Source organism: Prionailurus viverrinus, chromosome B3 (assembly GCF_022837055.1).
Source record: "Prionailurus viverrinus isolate Anna chromosome B3, UM_Priviv_1.0, whole genome shotgun sequence".
In the NCBI taxonomy this organism is placed as follows: domain Eukaryota; kingdom Metazoa; phylum Chordata; class Mammalia; order Carnivora; family Felidae; genus Prionailurus; species Prionailurus viverrinus.
Genome location: NC_062566.1, coordinates 136,867,559 through 136,891,434, shown reverse-complemented (window position 1 = coordinate 136,891,434; position 23,876 = coordinate 136,867,559). Strand labels below are relative to the sequence as shown.

The following is a 23,876-nucleotide window of genomic DNA, read 5'->3' as shown; positions in this document are numbered from 1 at the left end:
GGACTCTGAGAAGAATACTCTTCCTCTACTCCTGGTAAAGTCTTATGTTTTGCTATTTATTTATTTACTGCACAAAAATCCAAGGGGAGGTAACTGTGCATCCGGAAATACAGAGACTATGACCCCTGTCTAGGGGAGCTCAGAGGCTAATGGAAGGAAGACCTGGAAACAAGGAAGTGGAAACATTTTCTTAAAGTGCGAAATGTATTACATCCATGGAACAAAGGGGGCAATGGCAAAATACGCTTGGGGTGATGGAGAAAAGCATCACAGAGAGAAAAGGACCTTTAAGGAGTGCAGGTGGGTTGGAAGCAGGCAAGGGGGTGTTTCACTGGGAAGGGCCAACATACTTAAGGTATGAAGGGAGGCAGCAACACGGCTTATTGGGGAAACCCTGTGCAAGAACGTGGTACCAAGAACCCTGGGCAAGAAATTAGCACCACCCCAATAATCCAAGAATTTCATTGGTCTCAGTGGGCATGGAGGTCAAAAAGGAAGGCTTTTACCTCTCCCCAAGCACTCCATTGGCAGTGGCTCTAGTGTCCCTGAGAGTCTTCAGTGGTGGGAGGGGCAGCTGTATGTGAGAGTGGGACAGTGAGGAATGGCTTGATGAAATGAGAGTAGCATTTGCTCTGAACAATTCTATCTTCATTGTTATCTCATCAAAAACAAACAATTGCACAGTCAGCTCTGGAAAGCCAGGTAATAATATGCAATTCTTTGACTGTCCTCTGTAACCTTTTCCATTTTCTCACATGTCCTTAAAAAGACAGATAGAGCTACAGATGATTATCAGGTAAGGAGAGAAAAAGATAAGCAAACACAAAGTAATAATATAGTTCTCTGAAATCATTGGCTGTTCCCCTGCCGAGGATGTGCACTCAAATAAGCCATTATTTAACGTCTTCTTCTGCTTCTTAATAAAAATCTCATGAAGGCAGGGTGTTTTCTCATTTCCACCCCTGGCTACCTCTGTGAATAGGCTCTGGAAAGTGGAATGTTTCTTTGGCTTCCCTCCCTGCTGTTCTAGCTATTTCTCCCACTCCAAGGTCTTCCAAACTTCCCATTGCACGGGACGTGCAGGAGCCCAGCGCTCAACGGCTCCAATTCTCTCCTGTATTCTTTTCAAATCACACTGATTTCTTCATTGTCCCCTGGATCACAACATACATTTCTATCTCTGCACATTCGTTCAGGTAACGTGTACAGCTCTCAACAGGCTCTTCCTTTCTCACTTTGTTGGTTCCATTTTCTGGGTGGAGGTCAGGGAGTGCAGGCAGGGGATAGGCAGGGCAAGGAGAGGTAGGCAGGGAGGTCCGAAGCTGGGCAGGTCTGGGTGAACTTGAACAAGACCTGGAATGCAGCCCTGGAAACATGGTAGACCCTCACTGAGTGTTTGTGCATGGATGATCACAATTATTGATGGACCTCTAAGCTCAGGCTCAAGTTCTACAGCAGACCTTAAGATTGGAAGAGAATGGTGATGGGCATCTGGCCTCTCTTCCATGAGCAATGAAGACAAACCTTATACCCTGCAAGTTTTAAGAGGAAACTCTGTGAAACTACGATTTAGCTGTCTCTCTAGGACTTTGGTCCTTCTGACTTTTGACCTCTAGAGGCACTAACGTAGGTTGTGGGCTGCTGCTGTCCTCCCTCAGACGATCGAGTCCTGCATTCTGGAATTCCCACAGAAATTCAGAGAAGGAATGGGTGTGATTCCCCTCACCCTGGACTCCTTTCTTCTTTACTCACATGGCCAAGACCTGCCCATTCTTCTAGCTTTGGTATGCCCAGCAGCCAAACTCTTGTGCCCTCAGTCGGTCAGATTGCAGGACGAAACACAGAACAGCCTGTCGAATTTGAATTCCAGATGAATAACAAATACCCTTTTAGTGTAAGTATATCCCAAATATTGCATGGGACATTCTTATACTAGGAAAGTATGTTGTTCATCAGAAATTCACATTTCAGTGAGACCCTGGACACCCTCGTCGGGTATCCTCCCTCTGACACTGGTGCACTCCGAGACCAACACTCCCTCCTGGTCCTGAGTTCATCCTGTGCTCCCTCCCTCTTTCTTCTCCTCCCCTGCTTCTCAGAAGCAAACCTGAGGGCTCCCACCACCCTGGTCCCAGACACAGCGATCCCTTCCTTTAGGTGGTTGCGGTTGCATTCCAACCAATATCCTTGTTTCCATCCCTGCCTGCTTATGTCTGTCTTTGTTCAGAGAGGCTTCTCTAAAGCATGAGTCTAATGAGGTCCTAACTCTGCCCAGAACCCCCAGAATGAATTTCAAAGTCCTTCCAATACCCATTATCGCCTCTCTCTCTCACTTTGCACTATTGTATCTGCAACCTTCCAATCTGCTGTACTCTCCTTTTCTTACTCTTTCCATCCCTTTCTCTGCATTCCCAGCACACATCCTACCTACCCCCCATACTCACCCCTCCACAAGGCTGTTGGCTCCCCAGGCGTTCTGTTCTGGAAGCTCTTCCCTCCATGTCCCTATGAATTTCCTCCTGGCTCCCTCCCTCACTACATTCCCATCAGGCTGCCAGAGAGCTCCTGCTTTCCCTCTGTTGAAAATCCTGTTTTTGACTACTACCCTCTGTCGCCATAGCCTGCTTTATTTACTTCATATCACTTATGATATGTGACATATTGTATATTCATATATTGTTTGTTTATGGACAGTGTTCCCCATGACCATTTCCACAAAGGTAGGAATTTGAGCTGTTTGGAGCCTCCTAGTATGCCACTGCCTGACACGGTGCCTGGCAGAGAGTAAATACTTAATAAGTATTGGTAGAATGAACAAATGAAGGAATGCACGAGTGTCTGCCTCTTTTCCATAACTGGCATTTCCAAATGCCCAATTCCTAGTGCAAAACCAGAGACATAGTAAGAACCTTCTAGATCCCCAGTGCCTCACACAGGGCAGGCACATAGTAGGACCTACATATATGTTCTTTGTATGAACTCTTGAAATTGTCTCTGGCGTTTGCCAACGAAGCAGAAGGTCTTGATTAACATGCTTCTGGAAATCCATCAGAATGTTATGGGATTTGAAAACAGCTACTGGGAAAAAAAAAAAAACTAAAGGAAGTAAAATCACAGTCTTGGAAAACTTTGCTTTGAGTGTTGCAAACATCTTTAATAGATCCTGACTTCAAGCTTTCTCTGCGGGGTTTTGAAGGTTCAGAACTATCTAGTCGAATATATCTGTTGAGGATAAATCCATATGAACAAAGAACACAATAAACATCCCCAATTAGGAGACCAGGCAGATAAAGGACACTGGCTTTCGTGTGTGGTGCAGCAGGAGGGAGCCTTTTCCCTCAATGAGCAAATGAGATTTGCTTTCTAGGAATGCTTCCTTATAGACACAAGCCACCCCAGTCTACCATTAGGATGTAAGGACATACCTTGCAAATGGACGGGTACTATATATGAAGGGTTTGACTGTCTTCCCCCCACCAGAAAAATTATGAAATGTGTGTGATCTGATCTTTGCCCTGGAAGGATCTATGTTCTGGGGCAGCGTTACCCTAGAAGACTAAGACTTTCTGCGACAATGAAGTTCCCTGTCTGGGCCATCCGGTATGGTGGCCATTAGTGTGTGTGACTATTGAGGGACCGCGTGGTTGGTGCCACCGGGGAACTGGCTTTAAAAACCTAGTTTTTTATAATCGATTTAAATTTGAATATCACATGTGGCTAGTGGTATCAGACAGCATAACTCTAGAATACACAGAACACGGGAAGAGAAAGAGGTGGTGGTTGGGTCAGCTTGGCAATGTGGACATGCCCCGGGCGCCTGGTAAGGAGGAGTCCGAATTCAACGTCTGCTCTAAACTTCTTGCTCCAGGAGGAATTTATTCAACCTCTTTGCACCTTGCGGTTCTCCTCTCTAAAGTGGGGATGATGTTAGCTCTGCCCTTTGGGGTTGTTGGAATAATTAAGTGAGCTGCTGTAGGGACAACAGTATGCATGATGCACTTAAAACAGCTGTGAAGAAGGTGGCTCTCCGGTTAAGTGTTCTTCTCTCTGTAAAATAAAAGAAAATACAAAAAAAGTTAAGTGAGGGGCGCCTGGGTGGCTCAGTCGGTTGAGCGTCCGACTTCGGCTCGGGTCATGATCTCATGGTCCGTGGGTTCGAACCCCACGTCGGGCTCTGTGCGGATGGCTCGGAGCCCGGAGCCTGCTTCGGATTCTGTGTCTCCCTCTCTCTCTGCCCCTCCCCTGCTCATGCTCTGTCTCTCCCTCTGTAAAAATAAATAAACACTAAAAAAATTTTTAAAAAAAGTTAAGTGAGCCAACACGTGTAAATGCATGTGGGACACTGCCCGGCATTTGTAGACGCTATTATTCATGCAACGGGGAGGCCGGGAGGCCAGGCTATCTATTCATGGGGACTACCTCTCTGTACGCATTTTAATCTCAGGAAATAAATGTGTGTCCCAGTTCTCATGAACCCGACACGCTTCACTGACACCCTATAGTGTGTGCCAGGTGACACAAATGTGTGCAGGATACGGATTCTCTTCTCCAGGTGCTCACAATCCGGCAGATTGCCCGCAGGTGGACAGAACGTTCCAGCTCCTTCATTTACCCCTCAAGAATTTCCTGAAGCCCTGCCACATGCCAGCCCCATCTTCGATTTTTCTCCAAGTATTTTAATTCCCCATTAATATTTTCCAGGTCTTCATCTCTCTGGACTGCATTCTGGTTAAATGACTCAGGCTCTTATTCTGTTTTGCACAGTCAGCCTTTGAGTGTGGCCCACGTACAGCTTGAATATTGAGTTTGGGTCTCAATTCTACATTTTATAATTTCAGGGTTTCTTGTTTAATGGCCATTTTTCAATTAGTTATTATCTGTCTGCTAGTAATTGATTTCTGCCTGTGCCTTTTAAAAGAGCCTCCCGTCTTGCTTTGTGTATGCTCTTCATTCGTGTATCACTTTGACAACTTTATTGTCACATTTAGAGTCTTTTCCCAATTGCACATGTTATTTCCTCTTCCTTACGACAAAGTCCACCTTCCTTTAGTTGGATTTACATAACTTTTATGATGCAAGCTGTCTCCACATGGTTTGAAACTGTAATCTGCGAGCTTTTCTTGAGTGGGGACTTTTAATCTCCGTTCTCATCCTTAACCTGAGTCATGGCTTTACGATGGCTTCCCCACCTTTCTGGGGCCTCTGGTGCATGAACTAGTGTGCTTCCTGGCTCTCTGCAGCCTCTCACATCTGAGCCCGATGATGGGGCGGAAGGCTGAGCCCCAACAGTCCACCCTGGACTCTGGATTCAGTGCAGTGGTTCAACTGGGCACACTGGGTCTGGGGCTGCTTTCCTGGGTTGGCGTGTGTGGTTGAGTATATGTTAGGTATGCAAAGAAAAGTGAGGTCGGTGTTTGCTGACCGGAAAGGTGGAGCTTGCTGGGGGCTCAGCAGGTTTTCACACACTGGCTCCAGGGCACATGTGTTTCCAGCCTTCCCTGCAGGTGACGGCTAGGGGGTCTGGGGCTGAGTCACCTGCAGTCCAATGTGGGCAGAGGCGTGCTCACTTCCATGGCTGGCTCACAGCTTGTCCCCTTCTCTGGTCCCCCGTCTGCCCCCAAGGTGAGGATGTCTGGGACCACCTGGGGGGTCACGTGACTCCGCTGAGCCCCCAACAGCCTTGGTCCCTGAAGGCTTGGGAGTGGAGTCCCCCACTGTCACGGACAGCACTTTTCACAATTGAGAGATAAACTTCTTTTGTGTTGAATCATGAGACTTGGAGGCTTAGCTGTATAGCAATAAAACTAATACATCCCTCCCTTGTTCTTGTGGGCTTATGTCTTTAAAAATAATGCCTCCCTGTCATCTGAGTGAGTGGCATTTCAGGAAGGAACATGTTCAAGCCACCACGTTGACGTTGCATCTCCTGTCGGGGTTCTCACTGCTCTGGCATTCGGAGAACACCGCGTTTTATTTTCCTGGGCATGCGTTTATTTGTTTGTTTTAAAAATGGCTTTACTAGCATTTCTATGGATCGGCTCCAGGGAGAGGGGGGCTCAGTTTGTGCTTAGATTCCCATCTTCAAACCGGTTTAATGTGCTGCCGGATTCTATTTGCTAATGTTTTATTTAGGCTTTTCCATCAATATTCATATGCGAGGTTGGTCTGTAGTTTTATTCTCTCCTCTCTGTCAGGTTTAAAGATCCATGGTAGGTTGGGTTCACAAAAATAATTTAGAAGCCCCTCTTCCTTCCCCACACTCCCAATCAATGAAGGCGTCTAGAAATAATCCATTCCTTAAAGATCTGAAGGACCTCACCTATGGCAGCTTCTCAGCCCAGGGCTTTTTGGAAGAACAACTTTCTAAAAAAAGTCCTCAGTTTGTTCTATGACATTATTTCCACGCAGAGAGTCTATCCGTCTGGGGTCAACTTCTTCATTTATGATTTCTCAGAAAATCATTTCAAGTTTATTTGCGTTAGGCAAATTGGTCTCTCACTTTTCTTTCCGTTGGTTTTCTGGTTAGTTTTTGAATTCTAATATTTTTTATTTAGGTATTTGTACTGTCAAAGGTTTTCATGCTTGATTAGCTTACTTACTTCCCCCCCCCCCCCCTTAATTCTTGGTTGCTGTTAAATGCTTTCTTGGGTTTGCTTATTCTTTCTTGTCATTTTCTGTCTCAAATTCATTACTCTCTCTTTTTATAATTTGCCTTCCTTTGGTCTGCATGTATTCCTCTCACACTGCTCTTTTTCTTCTTTGGTTGAATGCTTCCTATATTTTTTATTCATTTTTCTTGCTAATATGAACTTTTTATAATTGTTTTAAGACACTGTAAGATAAATGTAGCTTTAGGAATAGAATCTAGTGTTTGTATAACTGTAACTTCACGTTAGGAAGATAATCTACCGTGAAGAAGACTTCCTCTTTTAAGGGAGAGTTTGTGTGTATATGTATTTTCCTTGATGAGTTTCCAGGGGGTGTAGAATCATTTCCATGTTTCTATTTTTATTTCCATCACCTTGTGTTTGGAAACTACCTTATCTATAGCTATCTCAGAACATTCGGTGATGTTTTCTTAGGGACCTACTAATTATTCACTTTTTCAGTACGTGTGCCATGGGACTTTGAAAAGAAGGCATGGTCCCTCTTCCCAAGGATAAACTTTGCAGTTCACTGGGGCAGATGTCTGCCGGGTCATCTGGCTGCTGGGACATTTTAGGACACCTTTGCTATGTTTGGGGTGTGCCAAGCTCTCTGAGTCAAGCCCCGCCCCCTTGTGTGACTCCTAAAATTTGTTCTCCTGGCTCCTTTCACAGCTAAAACTCAGGCTTTGGGCTCAGACTCTAGCAAGCACACTTACCTCAGTGATGCTTCCATCTGGAAGTGAACGTCTTGAGAAACGTGAAGAAGGTTGGAAATAGAATTCAGCAGGTTGGGGGCTTTAAGACCAGGAGTGGAGCAGGGTCAAGTTTCTGGGACAGAAGGGTCTTTGCTGCTTGTGGAATCTGAAGTGGTAGTGAAGGAAAAGTCCTCATTGGGTCACTTTAGAATATGATTTGGGGGAATTTTCCCGTAGGCCTGTCACCTGCTGTGTTTTTCCAGACAAGCTCTTAGTTCTGTGAACTGCCTGTGTCCTTGAATGAATTCCTTTTTGTGCTTAACCAGTCAGACACAGCTTCTGCTGTTGCCTTGACTGTTAGATAAGTATAAAAATCAATTCTCAGGGCTCCTGGGTGGCTCAGTGGGTTAAGTATCTGACTCTTGATTGCAGCTCAGGTCATGATCTCATGGTTTGTGGGATCGAGCCCTGCATCAGGATCTGTGCTGATAACAAGAGTCTGCTTGGGCTTCTCTCTCTGCACCTTTGCTTCTCGTGTTCTCTCTCTAAAACATCAATAAATAAACATTAAAAAAAATCAATTCTCTGTATTATGCAATTCTACATATATTGAATATACATATGTTAGTTCTAGAAATAACAATAGGCTATTTTAGTTGTCTATACCCTAAATTTATTATTTTTCACTTTCTAGAACCTTTTTATTTTGAGACTATTGTAGATTCACATCTTTATTTCTTTTTACTTTTTTTCATTTAAATTTATTCTTGTGGGGTGAGAGAGGTGCGTTATTATATTTTTGTTTCTTCTTACATTTACTACATTTTTGGACATGAATTTTGCTGCTGTTTTCATTGTTGTATAAATATTAAAGAGCAGAACACCTCTATTGTGGTTTGTGTGCTCATTAAAAATGGTCATACATATCTCCTTTAAATCCCTCTGCCTTAAATTTATCCTTGCCTGACATTTTAAGATCAGTATGTACTTTGGAGTGTGTGTGTGTGTGTGTGTGTGTTTCTGTTTTCTAACCATTTAGAAGCTCTATTGTGAGTTCACTTTCACTTCTTCCGGTAATTATATTTATAGCTATAAATTTATAGGATATACATAATTTTTACTTCTTTAGACAGTATCAACTTTCCACTTTTAAAGATGTGTATTGTGGTATTCTTGATTTCCTTCCACCTACCCTCCCTCTGTCCTCTCTATATCACCTGATTTTTGTTACTTTTACATAATTATTTTTATTTCTCCAATGCTTCACACATTTAAATAATATATATTTTCTTTATTTATTAGTTTTAGACATTACAGATATTGCTCTTTCAACAGAAGAGGATGGAATATTCACAAAGTGACTTTCCCTCTCTTTCTTCCTCTTATGTTTGATAGCTTCAATGTCCTCGTAGAATACACATTCTATTTGGCAGCAATATTTTCCAACAGCTGTGCAATATTTCTTTTAATTAGTTTTTAAAAAGTAATATAATAAAAGTCACCAATTATTTTACAGAATCTTTTATTTCTGGATTGGCAACAGAGCAACTTTTCATAGCTCACTTAAGATCATGGAAACTCTTTCCTTTGAGATACTAATTTTTTGTAAAGTTATCTGTCACTTTATTCTAAAAGGACATCTTGGCTGGGTATAAAATTATTGTCTCACCCTTTCTCTGAGGATTCTGAAGACATCATTCCATTGTACTGTTGCATTCAATGTTTTAGGGAGAAGTATAAAGACAGGTTTGTTTTTTTCCCCTTATAGATGAGTTGACTTTTTTCCCTGGCTATAGGATTTAGACTTTATTTTAAAGGTGTAATGACTCTAATAAAATATACCCTCTGCTCATGGGCCTATCTCAACTTGTCTGGGAGCTGCTGGCATTTTCTGTCTGTACATTTAAATATTTATTTCAAAACCATTTTCCTTATCTTACATCTTTGGGCAATTTGTATATTCTATTTATTTTGCTCGTTAGTCCCAGGCACCAATTTTGCACACCTTGGATCTCCTTTGTCATCTTTCATAGCCATAATTTTCTATTATAGAGTTTTAACCTTTTTGTTATTTTTTTCTCTTTTATCCTGCTCAGGTTTTCTCAAGTGTGTCCCCTATGTCCCTGAGCATTATTGTGGCAGAACCTATTTCCTATTGACTGCTTCCAAAATGACTTTATTTATTGGATGACTTGATTTTTCTCTTCTGCTTTTACTTGATCTTTGCCAATTTATTTATTTTATTCTGTCTTCTTCTTTTTAATAATTGGGTCCTTATGTTTCTGCTTTGGTTTTTTATTTTGTGAAAGTTGCTGTTCCTTTCAATGGGACATTGTGAAGGCACATTATTACCTTACTGAATATCAACATTTTTCTTTGTCTATTTTTATTTGCCATGTTTCTCTCCCAGGATTTTGGTGGAGGTCTCTTATTGTTTTTTGGTCTCCCATTGTCTTTGAATGGGAGAGCTCCTGGGTGAGCTGTATGCTGATGAAGTATGCAAGAGAAAAATGTCAGGAGGGCAACTTGGGGTGAGTGCTAATCTGTTGTCCATGGAGACTCTCTGCCATGCCTTCATCGCCTTATTCTTTGAAGAATCTGTGGTCTTCCATCTTTTCCATAATGGATATCATATCTCAACAAATTCACTTATGCTAGCTTAATTTTCACTTTAAAATATCTTTCTTGGTTTCCATGGAAGAAAGAATTCACTTTTTCTTTTCATCTTCCTTGTGTTGTGTTCCTCTTAGAAGTGGTATGAGATCTGAAGCACATCTATTGCATTCTTTGAAAATTGATATTCACCTGGCAGTGTTTAATTACAATGTTATTTTCTTTGATCTTTATTTATGGTATATTTTAATTTCATATTTAAAAATTTTTATGTAGTAAATTTAATTGTTAATTCTTTTGGTGAATTCTCTTTTGTTTTATTATTTTATTTATTTATTTATTTATTTATTTATTTATTTTGATTTTTAAAAAAATGTTTATTTATTTTCAAGAGACAGACAGAGACAGAGCATGAGTGGCGGAGGGGCAGAGAGTGAGGGAGACACAGAACCTGAAGCAGGCTCCAGGATCTGAGCTGTCAGCACGGATCCCAATGCGGGGCTCAAACTCACAAACTGTGAGACCATGACCTGAGCCAAAGTTGGACGCTTCACCGACTGAAGCCACCCAGCCACCCTTCTTTTGTTTTAAATCATAGGAATCCCTTCCTTATTTGCAGATTAAATAAATGTTCAGTTATTTTGGTCTATTTGATTTTGTACTCAATACACACACTTAACATTATATTACATATGCATCCTTATTATTAAAAACATTTTTGCAATGAGTTTATTTTCTACACAATAATTTGTTAGGGGGATATATCATAGTTTATTTGACCCTATTAATGTCTGTCTAGATTGCTTCCAGGATATTTCCTATTTAAGAGTACACTGCCATGAAAAAAAATTCTCTTTCAAATAAGTATTTTATTCATAGTTTGCATTAAATCTCTTAATACAGATGGTTTTGTAAATGGGTAATTTAGTACCCATTTTGTAATCTGAGAGTGGTATTGCTGGAAAGTCTCCACAAAAAGAATTCCCTGAGGTGACTCGGCCTCTAGCCTTGCTTGTTAGCGAATATTTCCAATCTATTACATTTTTTTCAACAATTTCTAGTATGCAAAAATGATCCTCATTTCAGAAACCATTTATTTTTCTCATCATCTATAGCAGAAAACACTGAGGCTGAAGGATGTTCAACACCTCTTCCCAAGTTGACAGAACCACAAATTGGGCCAGCCAGGCTGAGAGGCAGGTTTTCTACTATGTAGCACACAATGTTCCTTTCTTATTCCACTGTCTGTAAGAGGCCAACACAAGCTCACTGACCAAGAGTCCAAAGTGGAAGGTGACTTGAAAGCTGAGAGAGATCTAGATGTCTGTCAAAAGTCAAGAGACATAGCAGCTGGCATGCTGTGTGAGAGCAAATGTAGCTGGAAAATTCCTGGAGAGGGAAGCTGCCTCTTACTGCCCCCCCAAAAGTGCTTAGGATAGTCAAAAAGTCTTTGGGCACTTGTTTCTGAAAACTTTTTGAGGCAAAACCCCGCGAATTTGGCCTGGCTTTAATCAAATATTTATGATGCCCTCATTAATCTCCAGTCCAAGGGTAGCACAGGCTCTCATTTGAATTTCCAAGTGGTAAGGGAGTTTTGAAAGGAAATGTCATATTATATGCACTGTTTATACAGATCAAATATGCACGTGTTGGTTTTGCAGACTGGTGTCGGTGCTGCTGTTATTTACCAGGACAGTGATAATGAGGTGCAGCAGGGCATTCCCGCTGGGGATCTCGGGAAATATTTGTGCTGTTGTGGGCCCACGGAGGCCACTTTATGGCACTTGAGGCTTCCATGGGGCCACAAGGACTTGAGAAGGTGTCTCTGTCAGGGCACTGCCTGGCAAGTTTGACTGGTGCGCGATAATGAGGTGACTTTCACACCCAGCCAAGCGATGAGGAGGGGGGAGAATTATTCCAGGCAGAAAAGCCACTTCCATGACAGCTAGAAGGCCACAAATAACAGGGGTTTCATTCATTGAAGGCTGAGTCGAGTCAGAGATTGTGTGATGGGGGAGTGACCAGGGGTGAGTAAGAACGGAAAGCAGAGCTGGGCATCTGAGTGGTCTTGTTGGCTTTGTTATGGAGTTTAGACATTGTCCTCAGGGCAATGGGAAGGTCTTTATGGGTTTTAAGCTGGAAAGTGACCTCATCTCCTTTATGTCTTAGATTACTCTGCCCGCATTGTAGAAAATAGATTGTCAGAAGGAAAGGGTGATGCAAGAAGAGAAATCAGAAAGCTGTTTCACAAGCCCTGGAGACACGTGATAGAGCCACGGAAGAGAGTGGTGGCTTTGTCGAGGCAGGGATGCAGATGGATGTATTTAGGTGCCAAAGCCAACGCTATTCAGTGGTTATTTGTAAGTGGGGAGTGAGGGAGAAGGAAGCCTCAAGGTTGACTCCCTAGTTTTATCTTTGGTGACTATTCTGGGGGCAACTGCAGAATACCAGGGAAGTTGGTTTGGAAGGGAAGATGAGTTTGTCTTAGAGAATCTGAGTTTGGATCGACTGCTGGCTGACCCAGTAGGAATTCAGAGGAATCAGGGGGCCTTTGAGCTGGCTTCTAAGGATGTTGCAGTTTAGTTGAGGGTGCAGGTGTGCAAGCAGACAATTACCCCAGAGATGAGCAGTGCCGTGGAATGGGGAGGAAGATAAAACTCTGGGGAGATGCCTGACCCAACTCAAGGAGGGACAGTAGGAAGTAAGGAAGGATTCTTAAAAACAAGACCAAACTAATATTTAATTTCCAATTTAAAAGATGATGAGACTTTATGCTGGTAGAGCAGGTGTGGGCATTCCATGGGAAGGGACAACAGGCACAAGGATGTGGAATGAGGGACAGTGCTGAGTCTGTTTGCCTTGGAAACTTTGTCTCCACAGCACCCAGGAGTGAATAGGCACTCAGAATGTATTGGGAAGAAAGGAAGGGAGGAAAATGCACTAAAGGTTTGAAGAAGATGAATGGCAGTGAGGGCAGGGGAGCGGCAAGGGCAAGACCACACAGGGCTTGGTAAATCAAGGTGAGGTATTCCAGCTTCAACTGAGGCCAAGGGAGGGGGGACTGCTTGCATCCTGAATGAGACCTGGTTCTCTTTGATGGTATTTGCTAATGCTGTTTTCACAGAAGGGTTGGGGCTCCTCAGACAAGTGCATGAAGGAGGTGAATGTTTGGAGTTGTTGACCCGTGTTTCCAGTCTTTGTTTAATGCAAGTTCAGCAGAAATAGGCTTCTGTGAAAGTTGAAGGTCTAAGGCAGCTGTCATTGGAGGAGGGCTGAAGGGCTCGCAGGTGTGTGGTGGGAAGGACTCCCTCGGGCACTGCGGGTGGTTCCACGCCCTGCCTTTCTCAGCACCCCCACCCACCCCACTCTCAGGGAGGGCCCTGGCAAGAGAAATGCAACAGAAATGGAGAAACTGAGAGGGTGCGGAGCTCAGTCCCTCCCCGGGAGAGAGAGGGTCAGAGTTCTCCAGTCTTGGGTGCCTGGTTGTTGGTGGGGTGAAGGGGGGAGGTGCCCTGGTGGGAGGAGTGGGCATGCTTTAAAAATTATTTCTCTCCTTTCTTCTCATTTCTCTGCATCTTCCTTTTTATTAACACATTGAGTGAGGGATGCCGTGCAGCCAGTGGGGAGCCCTTCCTTGGGAGGTTGCATGTGATGGAAAGCACGTAAGCTTTGGAAACAAGCAGCCCTGGTTTTTAATCCCACTTTTGCTTCCTCTTACTAGTGTGTGACATAGGGTGGCTTATTTCAAGTTTCTTAGGGAGAGTTAAATATAGGGAAACTTCTTTTCCATCCCAGCATGATGGGAAGATTGCAATGCCCAACATTGGGTAGGCGTTTAGTAAATATCCATTCTTGTCCTCCACTCATTCTGAGAAATACTTTTGAATCTTAGAGATCCAAGAAGATTCTACAGGGAGGATAAGAGAGAGAGAACTTTCAAGAAGGGAGCAATTAAGGAGACTGGATACATCTCTGAGCCCAACCTACCTGTGTGGAAGAGGCATCAGAAAGTGGAGAAGAGAGCTGTGTGCAGGAATGAAAGGTATGCGTGTGGACAGAGGATCCCCTGGGCCAGCCTTCAAGGGCTCTGTGCAGGATAGTGGGTGGGCATGTGGGTGCGTGTGTCTCTCTTCTCCCAGCAGAAGAAGAGAGGAACCCCCTGACGTGTTGAGTTGGGTCCTGTCTTGTGGCTCCAGGTGTGTAATGTCTACATAAAATTTTGTAGATTACATATTGCATAAAAGGAGTAAAGCCTGCTGATGGATGAGTGATGTGCCAAAGGACAGATTTATGACTGATGTACAGAGGCAGAGCCTGCATCTGGTAATGTGGAGAAGGACGGATATGTGATTGGTTTGGGAGGGCAGGGCCTGTGTCTGCCTGCACGGCTGTTTGAGATCTGCTATCTTTCTGGTCATCTGCCTTGGGAGGGATGATTTGTATGTGAGTCTTTCTGTTGGTTTCAGGATTGGGACACCCAGAATAAGTGTGTTACTCTGTGTAATTATGAATAATTCATGGACAAATTGCACAGTCATCCAGGTGTTATTCTTGCCATGGATTTCAGTGAATCCAACTGAACTCAGACCTATTCATCAGAGTCTTTACCAGGCCTGGACACATGGTTATGAGACAGAACAAAATACAAAGAAGAAACCATCCAGTGGGAATTTCCTCCTAAACTATTTGTTGGATAAAACATAATACAGTTTGATGTGAAGGGGATATAATAAGAAGTCAGTCGTCTGAGAGCCCAGAGGGATAGTGACCAGCATGCATGGGGAAATTGGGAGGAGTTATTTGAGTTGGATCTTGGAAAAGGGGAGGGAAGAAGGAGGAGGCTATTTCGGTGGTGAGTGGTCAGGGACATAAGATTTCAGACCTGGTTTCTAGCTCCACCTCACCTGCAGACTTGTTTTGAACATGTAGGGAAATAGTTAAGCTCCTTCCTTTGGTTTTCGCCTCTTACTGGAGTAAGTAGATCCCTGTCTCAGGGTCTACAACCTCTTGCTCCACAACTCATTGTTAGAAAGAGGAAGCGATGCCTTATCTAGACTTGAAAATGCTTCAAAGAGTCTATGAACACACCAAGAAACAGACTCAACTGTAGAGAACAAATGGATGGTTACCAGAGGGGAGGTGGGCAGGGGGATGTGGGTAATAGAGGATGGGGATTAAAGAGTAGACTCATCATAATGGGGGAAAAAAGGCTCTCATGCTGCCCATGTGCCTTGGGTCTAGTGGGGGCTTCCTATCGCTGTCCCCAGGCACTACCCCAGCTCCATTCAAGGCACCTTCATCTTTCTCCACAACCTCACGGATGCAGTCCGTCATCCTCCCAACTATTACCTCCAGTGTCATGTGTGTTTATTTTCTCCGGGACTGGTTTAAAGCCAGTTGCATGCTTGTAAACTCCAGGAAGGCCAAAGACGTATCTGGAACTTTCACCTAGGTGTTTCTCAGGTTTAGCTTAGACCCTGCCAGGAGTCAGGTGTCCACACTTTCTTGGGTTCTCGGTGAATGAGTGGGTGGGTAAATAGATGATTGGATGAATGCAGGTAAGACGTAAAGTAGATCCTTCCTAGCCACTTTTTTCCCTAAAAATTTTGAAGATAAGACCACATGCTCTCTTGCCTTACCTATATATACATTTATCTGAATAATGACCTACCAATTAATCACGTATACATCAGTATATTTTCAAAAAGAAAACAGTAATATTAATGCAGTTTTGTTTCTTAGTTATTTTCTACCTAACATTACATTATAAGCATAGTCTATGTTAGATATTTTTTAAAGGAACTTAAAAGTTTCATTGTATGACTGTATAATTCATTAAATCATTCTTATTTTGTTGGACATATTTCAGCAATATTTAATCTTTTAATATGAACAGCAAGGAGAAAATACATACATTACAACCAAATCTTTGAGGGCTGAATTGGTTCTTTCCTTAAGATGAAGTTTTAGATTGGAATAATCAAGTCAACGTGGACATATATTTTAAGACTTGTGACATACATTGCCAAATTGTTTTTCTCAAAAAATGCCTCAATTTATAAGATTTTCAGCAGGGAGAGAGCTCATCTTGACATAGTCTCATTAGGTCTGTAACCAAAAATCAGATCCTGACATAGCCTCGTTAGGTCTGTAACCAGAAATCAGAAGCAGTTTGGATGTAACTCTACATTTTCTTTTCTTTTATGCTCATTGCCCGTTTTTAAACACCATCATTCAGTTCTTAATTTTGATTCATTTTCACGATTGATATTGCTTACATATTCAATTAAATTTTTGGAGATAGGTTTATGTCAATGTATGTTCGGACCTCTCTTCTAGCTGCGAATGAATGACTTTCTTTTGCACTCACACATGGAAGAGAATTCTGCTAGGTTGAGTCTCCTGGAGCACAAGGTCTCCCCCCTAAACTTCTGGAGTTGTTGCTTCATGAGTTTTGTCACTGAATTTCAAAGAAGGTCGAGTGTATCCTGAATTTTAGTTCTTCTTAAGTGATCTGTATTATATACACTTAGATACTTGTAGGACTTATTTTTTTCTTTCTCCTTATAATCCATCAGTTTTGCTAGTATTTACTTCTCTTCCCTTCGACACTTTTCCTCCTCTAAACAAAACCTGCCTTTCTGATGCCAATGCACTGGGCTCTTTGACCACCTTTCCTTAACACATTCGACATTTTTATGGTTCTCATTACCTTCTCTTATCTTCTCCCTAATTATTTTCCATTCTTTGTGGGATTTTTTGTTTTTGTTTTTGTTTTCTTCGTCTGAATTCTGAAAGACCTCATCACTGCATCACTGATTCTATTTATTTTCAGTGTCAGTGTTGCTCCCCAATGTTTCCTATGTAGACCCGAGGTGTCTCTGGTGCTCACACCATCCTTCTCCACCACATCTACCTCCTCTCTTCTCATTGACAGGCCTTTTGACTCTGGTTTTGTTACTATTCATGGCCTCCAGCTGGCCCCCACTGAACATGCCCAATAATTCCAGACACTTCCTTTCCTTTCTTTTTTTTTTAATTCAGCATTACATCATTCTTTCTGTCCTGTGTTTTGCATGGACTTTTTCATGGACTTTTTCAAGGACATGATAGTTAATCTTCTGAGTGCTTTACATACACGCGTTTGTTTTCTTCTCCTGGTGACCCGCCAGGTAAGTGTTACCTGCTACAGTGTGTTTTGCAGGCGAGGACATCGTGGGCTGGAAAAGTGCATAGCTCGACTGACGTCCACCTGCTCAAGGCTGCAGGATCTGGCCTTTAGCCCACCGTGTCATATGGAATGGATCTAGTAGGGTCATGGAAGGAGTTTCTGTGCACCACAAACACCCCCTTTTCATAGTCTCCAGGTCAGGCTCAGACGTGGCGAGCACACAGGCTGAATGCAAAATTACCATTTCCAGGATGAACTGCTATCAGGACCTTCTAGTCCTTTTCTGCCAAATACTGGAGACTACACCTTCCAGGATCTGTCTTGTCACCATTGGGTACCCTTGACTTTTGAGCCACTTGTTTTCTGAGTGTTATAGTCTTATATGAACTAGAAAAAAGTGAGACAAGCAGTAGCAATGGGGATACACCTGACCTATTTTGAGTCTATGAAGTACTGTGTATTATATGAATGGTACAGAATACCTGTGTCAATCCATAATTACTCATGAAACCTCAGGGGATGGGGCTGATATTAGTTAATATTCCCATTGTACAGCTAAAAACAGAATCAGAGGCCACTGTCCTGACATCTTAAGCCCCCCCCCCCCCGAGCAAGGAGGCTGATAGTGGAGGGAGAGGGAGGCAGTGGTGAGGTCACCACTCAAAGCTGTGGGGGCATTAAGATTAGAGAGGTGCCTGCTCCTTGCCTCAGCCACATCTTGCACTTCTGTCCCAGAAGCCCCCCTGAGGGTGGCCGCAGGAGCTCTCTCCCTAACCTCGTCTAGGCGGGCTCAGTCTCTCAGCGGTGCCAGAATGAGGGTTGGCCGGGAAGGTTAATCTTCAGTCCTGTCCCCTGAATTATGTACCGGGATTAATCTGGCTTGATGTTTGTGTGGGCTGATGGTCAAGCCTGGTGACAGTGATGTTTCACTGAGCTTTTGTTCTCTTTCTGATCATCTGTCTGATTTCTTTTTTGTGAACTAGTAACCTTGACACTACAACCCTTTGTGGGGTGGTTGTAAGAGCTAAATTAGAATTGTGCCGGGGCGCCTGGGTGGCTCAGTCAGTTAAGCGTCCGACTTCAGCTCAGGTCATAATCTCATGGTTCATGAGTTCAAGCTCTGTGTCGGGCTTTGTGCTGACAACTCAGAGCCTGGAGCCTGCTTCAGATCCTGTGTCTCCCTCTCTCTCTCCCCCTCCCCTGCTCACGCTCTGTCGCTCTCTCTCTTTCTCTCAAAAAATAAATAAACATTAAAAAAATTAAAAGAAATTGTACCAAGACCTTAGCACACAGGATGGCTGACAAAAGACCCTATTGCTCTGACTCATTCAGTGACCTTAGCATTATTTTCTGTGTTTAAGATTATTGCAGCAGGGAGTAGAGGAGGCTATAAGGGGTACAAACGGAAGACTTGGACAATGTCAAAGCCTTGGACAGTTGTTGCTCCAGGCCCTGTCGTCTGTCTTGCTTAGATTCCCTGGAGCCTGTGATTGTCTTTTCTCACCTCCTTCATCTCAGGCTGCTCCTCAGCCAACTCAACACTTTCTTACACATGGCCACTTTGACCATTCTGGCATATTTTCCAACATAGCTCATTTTACCCATCCATTTCTCCATCCAACCATCCATCTATCTATCTATCTGTCCATCCATCCATTCAAACATTGATCCATCTACCCATCCATCCACCCATTCACCAATCTACTCACCCATCCATCTATCCACTCACCCAACCACCCATCCACTCATCCATCCATCCATCATCCATCCAACCATCCATCCATCTATCCATCCATCCATCCATCCATCATCCATTCAACCATATATCTATCATCCATCCATCCATCCAAACATGCATCCATCCATCCATCCATTCATCCATCCAATAGACATTTCTTGAGCAACTACTTTGTGCCAGGCCCTGTGCTGGGTGCTGTGAGTGTGGAGATTCACAAGGTTCAGTTCCTGCCATGTAGACCAGCCTGACCCCATGGACCCAATGCTGCCAGCCACCAGAGACAATCCTCAGGAGCTCAAGTGCATGAGGAGCCACTTTGCAAAAACTGAGTGACAAACTTGAGATCATTTTCCAAACAGTTGACACCATCTGTCCCACCTAGAAACACATTCTTGCATCTTTCTTCAAAGCAAATAAAAACGAAAAGCCCAAAGTGCTCGTGTCTCTAAATCATAGAGATTACAGTGCTGGCCCCTTGGCCCTTGCATTTCCGGGGTGGGAATCACCCCTCCCCTTCCTTCTGGATCGTTCTGGGTTTCTCCTCCGCACAGGCCACGCCCATTGGTGTTCTCAACAGCTGTCTGTAGAAGAGATAACTCTGGTGTGACAAGCTCTTTCAGAGGGTAGATATTTTTTAAAGATTGTCAGGCTCCTGCCAGCAGCTCTTATTACTAGGTACTTCTAGACTTTTCACGGGAACAAAGTTGGGTGCAAATACCTTTCTGACGTGCAGTCTGCCCTGACAGAGAGTGTGCTATTATTACTCCGGGAGGTTAACATCCCACTGGGTTTTCAAGTCGATTCATTACTTTTCTCATGACTTGTATTTATTTTTCAGTACCTGCGAAAAAACACACTGATATTTCAATACCCGCCTTCGTCGACTGCCTGTTGTGTATAAACACTTGGGCTCCTGGAAGGAGGTTTTTTTTGTTTTTTGTTTTTTTTTAAATAGAAAGTTATTTAAAAGTTTAAACTCAAAAGTGAGTTTATATTAGTTCTTTTAGCATCTGACTTAAACAGGTGTTTTGTTGTGTTTTTTTTTAAGACTTCATCCCACTAGAGAATTTGGATTTAAATAGTTCAAAGATGTTATTTTAAACTTACATACAGAAAAAAATACAGGTTGGATTCAATAGATTTGAAAGAAATTCACCCCAAAATAGATGTCACCTAGCTGAGTCCCAGCTTCGTTTTCTAAGCAGCTGCTTGGTATCTCTGCACGGAAGTCCCGCAGACCCTGCAAACTCAGAATGGAAAAAGAAATATCGTTTTCTCTCTGAGCCCCCAACCCTATTTCTCTTCCTGTGCTGCCTTAGTCCTTGAATTAACATCCTTTCCTGTCCGATTTCCAGGGGCAGATGTTCTGGCTTCATCTGCAAGCTGTCCCTGCCTTTATCACTGAGTCTCTTCACTGTGGGTCCTGTCAGCTCCTCCTCCTGTGCCTCAGGAACCTGGGTCCTCAGGATGCAGAGGTCTGAGCCCCCTTAGGAAATCTAGAGGAGGGTCTATTCTGATGCACCCGACTGTGCCCTGTCTCGACTCCTTCTAGAGCTGGCCTTAGCACTCCTTGTTTCCAGTTTTATCTCCCTGGCCTCCTTTGCACTTTTCCCAAGATTGGTAGGACAATGACATTGATGATGCTGTTACTGTCCTGTTGTGAAAGGCAGTGGAGCTCTGTGCCTCCAGGGTCATGTCCAGACATGCTAGGGTGACATCTCAGGAGCCCTAACTGCATTTTCTAGTCTCTGACCTGACCCATCATCATCTTTCATGTAACCTCTACATATTGATGGAAACTTCCATGCCTCCAAGAACACAAAAAACTGAGGTCAGGCTGCATGGATTCAGGTACAGTGATTGTGCTGTTGACCAGAGCACATCAAGGTTGTTGCTTTTGGCGTGAGTACTTTAAGAGGTGTGGCCAACTGCAGTGCACTGGGGATTCAGGAGATAGGGATAGGACCTATAGGGAAGTCAGTACAAACACCAGTATCTTCGCTGCGGATAGTTAGTGCGGAGGGAGGTCTTGGAGAAGACATGAAACCTGCCTTCAAATATGCAAAGAGAGCTTCCGTTTTTAGGGACAGAACTAGGGCCAGTGGGTGGAAATCAAAGGAAGCCATTTGCAGTCTGATTTGAAGCTGTCCAACCACAGCTCTCCAACGAGGAAATGGAGATGATCAACTCCCTGTCATGGAAGAATGCAAGTAGAGACTACATGGCCTCTTGGCCAAGTCATTGAAGGAGTAGAAGGTACTTCGACAGTGCCTGGCACACAGCAGTTTTAATTAGCATCATCATCATCATCATCAATCATCATCAACGTCACGGACTTCATTCAAGTGTTAGAGGCTGCAAAGGATCATGTGAAATTTAACATCTCCTTTGACACTGGGATTCTGTGAACTGTGCATTGCAAAAGATGGACAAAGCTAGTGCCCGCCACAATTTATAAGCCCACTGGAACGTCTTACACCAGCAGCATGGGTACCGCGTGTAATGCTCCACCCAGAGCCAGTTATTCAGATTGATTTTGTTTTCAGGACTGGAAATAGTTTTTACATAATCTCCCCATGTTATTTCATTCCAAAGATTTATCCCTCACCTGCATTACCTTGTGTGGTTTCTGCGACATTTGTGATCAACCTTTGCGACAGCAGGCACCAAATTCTGCTTTGAAGCAAAGTAATGAGAACAATTCAAAGGGAGGCACTGCCTTGCACTGTGGCAGTGATAGACCAGGGGATTCACCATGCCATCTCTCAAGGTTGATGCCATTTACAAAATTACAAATAAATTCTTAATAAAACCCGAACCTGCCATTTCTGATGCACAGTCATTGAGGAAGGTCTTTTATTTTCTTCCTAACTTGAATCTTCACACCCTGCCACGTAGCAACAATTTTTATTAAAGGTGCAACTAACTTACCATAGGGTTATAAAATTAAACCTGATGAAATGTTGTTGCCAATAATTCTGGTTTCTAATATTCTTCTGAAAATTATTTCAGGATTATTGAGAAACAGAATGGCAAGCCAATCAACTTTGCACATTTATTTTCATTTTCTTTTCTTCCTTTATGATTGATTCTGGAATTTAAAAAAGCTCTAGGTTATTGTGTAAGCACAGTCTTAAAATTGAGAAATTATTGCCAAAGGGGAGGCTCTTCTTGGCACTCTCGATGAACAGAAATACACGCATACATCTACATACACACACACACATAGGAACACACACACCTATAGATAGTTCACATTTTGGAAATGGTAAAATTTTTGCTAAAATGGCAAATGGTAAAATGGTTAAAAAACCCACATCTATGATTTTATCTTTGTATTCCATCTCTCTCTCTCTCTTTCTCTCTCCTGTATTTTTCTATTTCTCTATCTTCTTTCTTTCTTTCTTTCTTTCTTTCTATTATCTATCATCATCATCATCTCTATCAATCTATCTATGTATCTATCTATATCTATCATCATCATATCTATCTATCCATCCCTCCATCTATCATCTTTCAATCTATCATCTATTATCTATCTATCTATCTATCTATCTATCCATCTGTATATCTATCTATCTATCTATCTATCTACCTATCTATATCATCATCATATCTATCTATCCATGCATCCCTCCATCTATCATCTATCTTTCAATCTATCATCTATCATCTATCTATCTATCTATCTATCCATCCATCTATCTATCTATCTGTATCTATCATCATCATCATATCTATCTATCCATTCATCCTTACATCTATCATCTATCGTTCAATCTATCATCTATCATCTGTCTATATATCTTCTTTCTTTCTTTCTTTCTTTCTTTCTTTCTTTCTTTCTATTATCTATCTATCTATCTATCATCATCATCATCATCACCATCTCTATCAATCTATGTATCTATGTATCTATCTATCTATATCTATCATCATCATCATATCTATCTATCCATCCATCCCTCCATCTATCATCTATATTTCAATCTATCATCTATCTATCTATTATCTATCTATCTACCTATCTATGTATCTATCTACATATCTATCTATCCATCTGTCTATCTATCAATCTATCTAATCTATCATCATCATATCTATCCATCCATGCCTCCATCTATCATCTATCTATCTATCTATGTATCTATCTATCCATCCATCTGTTTATCTATCTATCTATCTATCTATCTATCTATATCTATCATCATCATATCTATCTATCCATTCATCCCTCATCTATCATCTATTTTTCAATCTATCAGCTATCTATCTATTATCTATCTGTCTATCTATCATCATCACCATATCTATCTATCTAGCTATCTATCCATCCATCTATTGTCATCATCATCATCTCTGTGTATCCATCCATCCATCCATCCATCTATCTCTGAAATGCATGCAAGTATACAAGTTAAGGTCATGTTTTTATTCTACCTTACTCCAATTTTCTCCCTTTCCCCCAAAGGAATAATTAGCAGGCATTTTGTGTGAGTTATTTTAGCCCATGCTTTACCATGTTATTTCATGCAAATCCATGACAACAATATTTTTTACAGTAAACAGTAAACAACATTGTTTTGTGCCATATTTTAATGATATATACAAATGGAAGAACACTGTGCCTTTGTCTGTCTTGCACCTTGCTTTATATACCAATAATACATTCGAGAGCTCTGCATATACTTAATCTCTCTTACTTTCTTTGTAACATCCCATTTTATGGGTCTACTGCATGTCCTTTATCCACTTTTCTGCTCTTTTTCATTTTTAGCTGTTACCAACTGTGCTGGAATGCACATCTTTGGCTATGTCTTCTTGTGAATGTGTGGGAGGACTTTCTATGGGGCAGGTTATAGAATTAAGGTGTTTGGGACTTGAAAGAGAAAAAAAGTTCATCTTTATTTTTATTGACCTTTCGCTTTTCCTTCAATGGTGAATGTAGACCACAGTCTAGTAGCTTTAGCAGTGCTGAGACTTTGACACCAATGGGAAGCACAGCTTCAGGT

General features: G+C 42.4%; 1 non-coding gene across 1 annotated transcript; it reads left to right on the top strand.

The window, feature by feature from the left end:
- The first annotated feature begins 4,089 nt into the window (after positions 1 to 4,089).
- Positions 4,090 to 4,174, top strand: TRNAR-UCG (transfer RNA arginine (anticodon UCG)). The gene has a single exon. It is a non-coding gene; the product is annotated as a tRNA-Arg (tRNA).
- Positions 4,175 to 23,876: the final 19,702 nt, after the last annotated feature.